We start from the raw sequence: 9,682 nt of genomic DNA, 5'->3' as shown, positions 1-9,682 counted from the left end.
GCCATTCCTCTCTGGCTAAGCACAAGAAATGGGGCCATCTCTTCTCCAACACAGCGTAACGCTGCAGAGCAAATGATCAGTCACTAGAAACTCCTGAAGCAAACTCTGGAATTGCCAAAGATGGTAGCTTCCTCCCTGAGAATGAGAAAAGGGGAATTTACCATTCAACTTCTAGCATGGGTATGCTCAAGAGAATGGACTCATTAATGAAACACAGTAGCATGGACTAACTAGATATGTTTAATTCAAAAATGAAGAATGAGAGAACCTGCCTGAAACCAGGAGCATGGCAGTTAGAAGTACTGTAGTTCCATCCTTGAGCTAGGAAAGTCTGCCTGAGCATTCTGAGAAACAATGACTTTCCAAAGTTACCACCAGTATGACTATCTGTGCACTCAGGCTAAACACCATGGTCTTCACTGGCTCACACTCTTTCTTATCTTTCTTCCACTAATGACAGTCAGTGAAGACTTTGTTCAGAAACACCCACAAAGCATAAATAACATTTAATTAAATAAAGTCTCTGCTAAGATTTAATACGCTAACATCAAAGCATCCGGAAAGCGATCTCTGTCTCTGACAGAAGGTTTCCCACAGACAAGGAATAATGTCAGGTACTTGCTGATGACAATCAGAATTGATAAGTGTATCTTCACAGAGCTTCATGTTTTTCACTGACAGACAGTCACATTCTAGGAGTTATTTTCATGTGAGTGCATGACAAGCACTCACTTCTTCTATGGTTTTGGGGATTTTAATTTGTTTGTTTGTTTGCTATTTCTTACTGTGTTTTGTTTTTTTTTCAATTCCCCCTAAATCTTTTATCACATGCATGTTTATTTTCCTCCTGATATACTCTAAAGCAAACCAGCTGGCTACTTAGCAGTGTGACATCTTCTAAGTAGCTGATGGTTACCAGCTCATGCAGATGTTTTAGCACACCAGCAAAGCAGAGTTTATTTACCATCTGTACACAGCCTGCAATCATTTGGCTTGGAAGACTGTGTATTAACTTAAATTTCTTTATCATTCTAATTAACATTTAAGTTTCATTTTGCACTGCAGAGTCTTAATCTGAAATTGAGTATGACTGAACTGAGAATATATTTCAGGAAAGGTGTTAGCACAGCAGTGCAGGAAGGAAATCTTATCAGCTTTGTTGAGCTTGGTTGGTTAGTTTTAGAGAGATTCATTTGTCAGCAGAACTGGAGGCAGCACAGCTGCGAGGACTAGCTAGGAAAATGTGGTCTGGTCCAAAGCATACTGGAATCCACACAAAACCATGTTTAATTACTTGATCCTTTCCTCTCTAATTTCTGTTACATCAGTGAGATGTTCAACGGGAGGATAAATACATCTATGCCTTTTATATTCTTTCATATGCATTTCTCAGAGTAGTGATTTCTGTGAAACACAGCAGAATCAAAACTGCATTTGAGCCCAGAAACTCAAATGTCAGAAATAAAAATATAAAATATCTGCAGACTAAAGCCTTTAGAGTATAGATGATTTGGCATTAATAAAATCAAATAAATAAAATAAAATAAAATAAATATCATATTCCTGAGGGAAAGCATCCAAATATACCCCTTCCCTTTGGATGACTAAATATTTTAAAAGGACAGAAAAAGGAAAAAAATGCAACTGTTTATATGATGGCTGCTCTGAAAGTGATGCCTCCTTTTATTACATTAGCCCACAGCGTCAAAGGCAGATGTTGGTGGCACAGCAGTAGAGGTGAACTCCCTCACCAGCACTCCATTACGTGTTGGTGCTGTGGCAGATGGCAGCAGAAGGGCACTCTCACAAGATGGTGTCTGACATGGAAGTGCAGATGAAGGAAAAGTGTGGGGTTCTATGATAACTCTATTCCTTATGAAAATCAGAGCTATCTTAGAGAGCGCTAGGCTCATTCTTCTGCTTTCAGATAAAAAACTTCTAGATTCATGAGCTGAATATTTTGAAGAGGCTTGTGCTGGCTAGTTGCAGACAGATTGCAGTTACCAAAGTGTCTAAGAATCAGTTAATTCAGAATTATATGAGAAGCAAGAGGTTATTCTGTGCTCAGATTTTGTATGATTAATAATTCTGCGTCAGTAAAATCCATTCTAGCTTCAGGGAGATTTAATCAGCAAAGAGATGTTATTCAAAAAGTGAAATTTCCTAGATTTGTATCTGTAAAGTGTATCAGACAAACTTTGTTTCCTTTCTATGAAAATATCAGAGAAAACATTCACGTATGGAAACAAAAACAAACCCAACCAACCTAACAAACACAACACCAGGGATGGTGTTGGAGGATAAAAGACTCATCTCTCATCTTCCCTAGTTCATGAACTTGCTGTTGACTGTGGGAAGAAGGCTAGAAAATTAGTTAGGTGTGTTCTATTGGTACTTCTCTCTGTTGTGCTTTTGTTTCTGGTTTTGTTGGGGTGTTGTTGTTGTTGTTGTTTTTAATTAAGTAGCAAGGATCCTGTGGAACAGTTTAAATATTCACTGCTTACCAGTGAACAGTTTTTAAACTCTGCCTCAATAGACAAGTATTAATCTGCTAATGTGTTTAGAAACTTGAGCAGAGATGCTGCTTATAAGGCGTCTCACACTGGAGTCATTTCATTAAGGGCATTATCTGACACATTCAGGCTCGGGTAGGAAGGGCTATTTCCTGCACATGTGGTAAGAAAATCCAGCTATTCCACGCTCCTGGAAAATCATGCTCCCACATAAAGAAATTAGTTTCCTTTCCTTAGATCTGCTTCCCATCATCTGTAAAGCAAAATTCCTTTAAGAGAACCACTCTAATGGCTTCATGTGTTCATTTAAAAACAAAAACAAAACTCCACAGTATTACTGAAAGAGAAGACGTGAAAATTTGTATGTAACTACTGATTCTCACCAGAGATGAATATGATGACAAACTTCAAACTATGAGCAGGAAACCATTTACACTACCAATAGTGCCCTATTATGGGATGTAATAAAGTGTCAAGGTTTTTAACTTCATACAAGCATTTCACCCTCATGAGCCTTCATGAAGTAGTCTTATTACCTTACTCTATAGACCACAAACCAATATACTCAATGTACATGCTGGACTTGCTCAAAGGCATAAAGGGGGTGAGTGGTGGGGAAATGAATTGAGCACAGTCTCCCGAGACATGGGCTGCAACACTAACGACCAGAGCATCTCTTTTGTTTAAAAAAGTAAGAGTTAACTTTGAAGAAATCCATAATTAATTAGAAAAGATCAGACAGAACATTTAAATACCACAAGAAGGACTTTTATTGTGTTGGATATGTAGATAGTATTATATTTACAAGAATTTGAATAGATAGGCTTGCACATGTCAGGAAGGAGAGTGCTTTATATAATAAGCCACAGTGAGGGGATGAACATCCCACAGCAGTTAGCAGGCATAGCTTTATGAGTTGATAAGGCTGGATTGTTTTTCATAAAGACTATTCTTACTCCTATCCTTTAAAAGGGGGTGAACAGCCAAGAGTGAACAAAAAAAAATGTACAAAGCAGCTGTGCTGTTAAAAATACTGGGTTTGGAACTTGGTTTGGCTGGAAGGGGAGGCCCTGGAGCACCTAGGGAAGGAAACCCTTAATGGTTGTATGTCCTGCACTTCATTTAAGTGAGGTTGGACTACAGTAGTCAACAGAAACACATGTAATGGCAGATTTGTAGCTCTTGATTAGTATTTACTAAACTAAGCTTTAGTCAGTGAGATTAGACTGTATCTAAGCTATGTTTTCCTTTGGAAAGAGGTGGGTGAGACTGTGAATAAAAAATTTCTTAAGTCCAATTAAGTAATATCTCATGAAACATAAAAAGATGTTTATGATTAGAATTAAAATCAGTAAGCATGAAGCATATGTTCATCTTCTGGCCATTTTCAAAGGCCAAGTATTTAAACAGCAGACACGCAGAGCGTGGTCATTAGAATAGCAAGTCCCTGGTGCAGGCAGCCCCCTACATGCCTCCATTCTTCAGGGTGTGCTGACACATCCTGGAGGCATTTGGCAGGAGATGGTTACTTTATGCTGAGAATCTTCTGACGTGAGTGGAGGGAAGAGGAGACCTGTTAAAGGTGAAGAGATACACAGGAGGTCAGTGCTGTAAGCATCCTTCCTAAAGAAGGAAGTTGTAGAATATTTTCCAGGAGGGGTTAAATTAAGTTTGACTTTGTATTTTCTGGGTTCTCTGTGGAGGAAACTTTCTTCCACGTGGCTCTCAATGCTGGACTGAAGCTAGGAATGCTTTCAGTCAGGCTGATACCATTTCTTTACTACACACCCACTCTCTGCTAACTACAGATTACCTTTTCTGAAAGTTTGCCAAGAGAGTTTTCTCACTGTTTGTTCTTGTTTTCCTCAAGGCTGCTGAAGATCTGCACTCTTTCTGATAACGGGATGATGAGATGTACCTTCTCTTTTGTTGTTGTTGCTTTACTTTTATCACTTTAAGGAAAAAAGTACACATACTCTCCCAAAGTTAAATAAGCCAGATAAACATACTGCAACTCAAAAGTTAATGACCGAATAAAAGCTAAGTTCAGCCAAGCAAGACTCACGAAGCTAGAAGACAAATTTCAACCCAAATGAGAGAAGTTTTGTTGTGCAAAGTACCCTGATGCTGACAAATGATTTCACAGGGTTGGCTAAATGCTCAGCTCCTTACAGACTGCAGGTCACCAGGCTGTGTGTGGATGAGCAGGGCCACTGCTCCTCATACTGTTTTCTCCCTATGTTCTCCCAGGCTCAGGGCAAGCAAATGTGAAATAGGTCAGGCAGCTCCTACCGTCAGAGCCAAGTGTCCTGCTCCTGCAGGCACCTCCCAAGTCGCTCAGGGTAGGTGGCTGTGAGGAACATGTCAAAGCATTTATGGGTGCTGTCAGTTACCTACAAGGAACTGTATGGTCCGCTGAGGTTTTTTATTAAATGTTCAGATACGTGCTTTGCCTGCAGAGCATTTCCCCTTCTTGCTGCAGCACGTGAAGTGACTCCTACTCGTTTCTGGATTCTTTCTTTTTTGTGAAACCTCACTTCCACATTAGCAAGATGGTTGTGTTGATCAAAGTCAAGCAAGTGTAGCACAAGTAGCATTAGCTCTATTCTGACCTTTGTTTCTAGTAGTTTTCCATGTACTCGTAGGTTAAATCTTTCTGATATATGACAAGCCTTCAGCTTCCTCAAATACCGAATCTAAACAAAGGAAAGTAATTTCTGAGTTCCCCATTTCACGATCCACGGGACGCAGCGACGGCCTCCCACTTCCCCAGTTCACAGGTGCCGCCTTCACGACGGTCCGCACGTGGTGCGGGAAGGAGGAAAGGAGGAAAGGAGGAAAGACCCCTCGAGCTGAACGCGGATCCCGACCCGAGCCCGCAGGTGGGCGCCCGAGCGGCCCAGGCCCACGGAGCCGCGAGGGGGCGCGGCCAAAGCTCCCGCTGCGCACGGCGGGTCCGTGCACCTTGCTGGAGGCGCGGGGCGCCCGGCGCGGTTCGCACGGGGTTGGGGCTACCGGCCCGCCTCCGCCCGCCCCGGCCCCGCCCCGGCCTCAGCAGAGCCGGGACGAGCCGTGCCGCGCGGCGGGCAGCGTGCAGAGCGGCGTCTCTACCGGCGGTAGGGTCACGCTGCGGGCGGAGCAGGTGCGGAGGGGCTGGGTTGTCGGGTGGCGTTGGCAGCTCCTGGGACCGTGCAGTGCCAGGGTGCGGGAGGGTGCCGGTCGGCTGCTGGTTGGGCGGCTGAGCGCGGTGCCAGGCGGGGCAGCTCTGGGGCTCTCGCGCTCGGTCGGAGGGAGACGCAGAAGAAGGAAAACTGGTGGTGTCTTCGTAAGTATGCCGCGATTAAGGCAGGAAAACGCTTTCCGAACGTGTTGCGGCGCTGAAGTGGGCTATTAGTTTGGACGTGTCCTGGTGAGTGTACTAATGAGCGTAACAACACCCCTCCCTGCGCACCTTCTGGTTTAATTGAACATGGCATCTGCTGGGTCTTCGTCTGTGCTTTGAAGTATGCCTTAATCTACAATAGTAATTATCTTATGTTCCTTGCTTCATTTTGGATGTGTAAATTCAGCGTGTGATTTGAATTCACGTAGCTGGCCGTAAGTTGGCTTGAGGACTCCTGGTTGCTGGTTTGCTTGCCCCAGGCATATATGGTTGATCCAGTATCAAAAAGTTTTCAGTTCCCTCCTAACTAGCTTATCGGGAAGGATCTGAAGGGCTCTGCTGACTTGAAAAACCGTTTACAATTGGCAACCTTTTTGGTGCTTTCAGCCAAAACGCGATCTGAGCGTGGAATCCAAACTGCATTCTTGCATCTAAAGATGGTCCCTGCAGGTCAGAATTGAGGCATGCTGGCATAACCAGGAAACTGCATATGAGTGTGGGTGGGTTTTTTTTGTGGTTTTTTTTTTTTTTTTTTTCCTTTCTTGCTTTTATGTGTGTGTGTGTGTGTGTGTATGTGCACCTCAGAGACTCCAACTCTTGTAACAAGGCAGAGTAGCAGTGTGGCTTTATGCTGCCCAGGCCGCACTGGGGTGCAGCTGCCCCCCTCCCCCCCCCCCCTCCCCTCTGACTCTGCTGTTGGTTTTGAGGAAGTTCTTAATCTGGCACTGTGACTCAGTGTCCTAATCTTTAAAACGGCTTAATAAGACTTGTCACACTTGCCTCCCAGGGATATTAACATGTAATTGATGTTCATGAAGTACTTCATCAGGGAGAAAAGAGGGCATCTTGCTTCCTTCATTTCGCCATTCTATATTGGTTGCTAAATATATTACATGGGTGGAAAACAGATTATCCAATGACCAACTGGCATTCATGTCTCTTATCATATACATGAGCACTTCAAATACGTGTTTGCCCATGTCTGATGACTTTGAAATACTTGTTTTTTTTCACTGAATACTACAGGTTTTATTCTTTCTGGAGGACAGATCATATGGAAGCTCTTTTTTTTTTTTCTGCCTATTATAAGGTCAGTAAACGTTTTGAGAATTAAAATTACACTGACTCACTTAACGCTCAACACGTGGTTGATTCAAGTCTTACTCAGACTAAGTCTTATGTTCAGTCTTGCTTTTTGTCATGTTTCACTTATTTATCAACTGGAAACACGAACAATAATTTTACCATTCTCTGCTTGAAAGAAGTTGTCTTTAAAACAAGCCCTGTTTTTATCTTTGTACCTTGTATCTTCTTACTTGCTGCCCAGAGCAGTAATTAGCAGCTTTGCTCTCCTGACTTGAATCTCACCCCACCTCCTCCTTATCACTGCTGCCTCCCCCTGGGGGCAGATAGCAGTCTGCAGTGGCAGCAGTGCAGTGCTGGGATCACCAGCAACAATTGCTGGGGGACATCAGGATTCTTTAAATCAGCTGCTGTGAGGTGGGCACACCTACTTGTAGCACTGGTGTAATGGTGTTTTTTCAGCTCAAGCCTTGGATTTAGAAATTTTCAGTCCTTTCTCAGAATCTTGATTCCTGCAAGGCTGTGTGCTGAGAGGCTGTTCTGTGACTGGGCTGATTTGCCAGGTATCAGCACGTTCACTTGTGTGTTTCCTTCTATTTTGCCTTTCAGCAAAACACGTTAAGGGGTTAATACCCCTTCATGTTAAGTAAACATATTGAATTAATACCTAATAGGGAAGGCTTTTAAAATGCTGCTTGATGTTGGCAACTGCTGTTTTCTTCATATGACTTGAAGAAGGAACTGGAAGTGCAGCTTATAATGCATAGTGAAGGCATGAAGTTCCAACAGAAAACTGAAGGATGCCACATTCAAATTCTTCTTCCCCTGTGGTCTGCAGCAAGCGGCCTGACTTTTCCTGCCTTGTCTGTAAATGTGGGCAAATCCATCAGTGGCTTTGTAAATGTTTAAAAAAAAAGGATGAAAGAAAAAGAAATACTCAGTTCTTAATTTTGCATTTCCGTTCTTTGTTGCCTTATTGTTAACCTGAAGATGTAGAGCAGTATGAAATGTCTGATATTGTGGTGGTATTTTTAATTAAATTTTAGGTATTATGTATTTGGAATTAAAATTTTATGTTGACCTTGTCTCATGAGAAGTGTGGAGATGAGAGCCCTTCTTTTTGGGTGCAGGAAGCCATAAATGAGAGGTGTAGCACGTTCGCTGAGAAAGCAGCTAGCAACTCTTTCACCTCTTTTAACGCGTACCTTGTATCTGCTCCAGCTGTCTCACTGCTCTGGTATTTTATAATTAGTATCTTGAAAACTCAAGGGAAAACTTTCAAATGCTATGTATTTCCCACTGGGACTCTTCCACGTGTCTGTAACATTTGTTGTGAGACCTTGGTAACGTGTGTCTGTTCTTCAGCCGGGTTGGATTCTCCTGGTGTCAGCAGGAAATCTGGCTTTCTACTGGAAGAGACCATACTTCTTAGGAGCATGGTGTGTTTTGATTCCCTTGAAATGAAGTTGATGTCAGGTGACTGAAATTGAGGTCTGCCTTCCTATGTGGCGCTTCTGTTATTTCAGCTTGCTCTCGTGTTGTGTCCATCGTCAGCGAGTTACAGGATGGCTGAGGATGGCTTTGTGTGTCTGTACAGGCAGCCTGGCGTGCTTGTATATGTATAATACATAGGTACTTGTAAAATATACACTTACAGTGTGCACTTTGTATAAGAGCAAATTGTTTTGCTATACCTTTTCAAGTTCTTTTTGTTTGAAGAGTCCTTGTGTACTTGCCATAAATTTGGAAAATGCAGCCTCTGCTCTGTGTCTGGCAGCCAGGCTGCCAAGGAGGGGGGGGGGGGGGAAGGCATGCTGTTTGGCTTGCTTGTCACCAGGACTGGTTTTAGAGGTGTTTATGCTGACAGATTGACTCCTTCAGAAGTGGTATTAGTAGTTCAGGGTATTCCAGCACCAGAGGCTAGACTGTTTCCAGAAAATAGAGATATTCTAAATTAAGGCCATTAAGTGTCCACTGATTCAGTGACTGCAGATACACAGTTAATATTGTATTGTGACACATTCTGGAAATGGCTGGGTTTATTTTTGACATGGAGAAGATGACTAAGAATAACTCTTTCATCTATGCATACTTGCAAGTGAAAACTTCCCCAAAATGATCTTTAGTCATGTTTATACTCTTAGGTCCATGAAAGGAGAAAAACTGACTTAGGCTTAAGTCTGAGAAATGTATGCTATCAGGCTGATTTCCTGCTCCAGATGACTGCTCAGTGAGTTTTGGTTTTATTTGGGAAGCTTTTTTCTTTTCCCCTCCAAATGTTTGGGGGCAATCTAACACATGTGATGAGGGGCATGGTGAAGAAGCACAGGTCCTTCTCAGGAGAGGCAGATGCTACCACAGCACAAATTCTGATAGATGCTATTGTCCTTGCTTATCTCCTCAGTTTCTAGTTGTGTTAATCTCAGTTCCCAGTAACTCAGATTTAAATAAGAAATGTAACTTCAAAAAAGTTGCTGGATGAAACTCCAGTTAAGTTCAGAGTTTCCTGTACTTGTGTTTGTTTCCTGTTGCTCTTTCCATCTTAGAGCTGTGATGTAAGACCTTCTGAGGGGGGAACAATTCTGAAGACAGCCCATGGCTTCAGGCCTCACCTGCCTGGCTCTTTGTGGGCACCTTGCTACATTTTGTTAATTGGTGGCCAAAGACTTGCTGCTTGGGACTCTTTAGGCAGATGGTTTATCAA

At 42.7% G+C, this 9,682-nt stretch overlaps 1 protein-coding gene across 13 annotated transcripts in view; it reads left to right on the top strand.

Annotated features, from left to right (window-relative positions):
* Positions 1-5,531: 5,531 nt before the first annotated feature.
* Positions 5,532-9,682, top strand: part of MICAL2 (microtubule associated monooxygenase, calponin and LIM domain containing 2) — a 119,240-nt gene continuing 115,089 nt past the window's right edge. For 3 of the 13 annotated variants that reach the window (XM_052693265.1, XM_052693264.1, XM_052693258.1), the window contains exon 1: positions 5,700-5,838. The gene's annotated coding sequence lies outside the window, so the exon portion shown is untranslated. Of the gene's footprint in view, positions 5,656-5,698; positions 5,923-9,682 lie in introns of those variants that run through there. The other 10 variants (XR_008209027.1, XM_052693268.1, XM_052693267.1 and 7 more) reach the window with 6 other exon arrangements.

Source organism: Tympanuchus pallidicinctus, unplaced genomic scaffold (genome assembly GCF_026119805.1).
Source record: "Tympanuchus pallidicinctus isolate F22 unplaced genomic scaffold, pur_lepc_1.0 scaffold3, whole genome shotgun sequence".
Lineage (NCBI taxonomy): Eukaryota > Metazoa > Chordata > Aves > Galliformes > Phasianidae > Tympanuchus > Tympanuchus pallidicinctus.
Note: the sequence above shows the minus strand (reverse complement) of the source record. Positions and strands in the feature narration are given on the sequence as shown.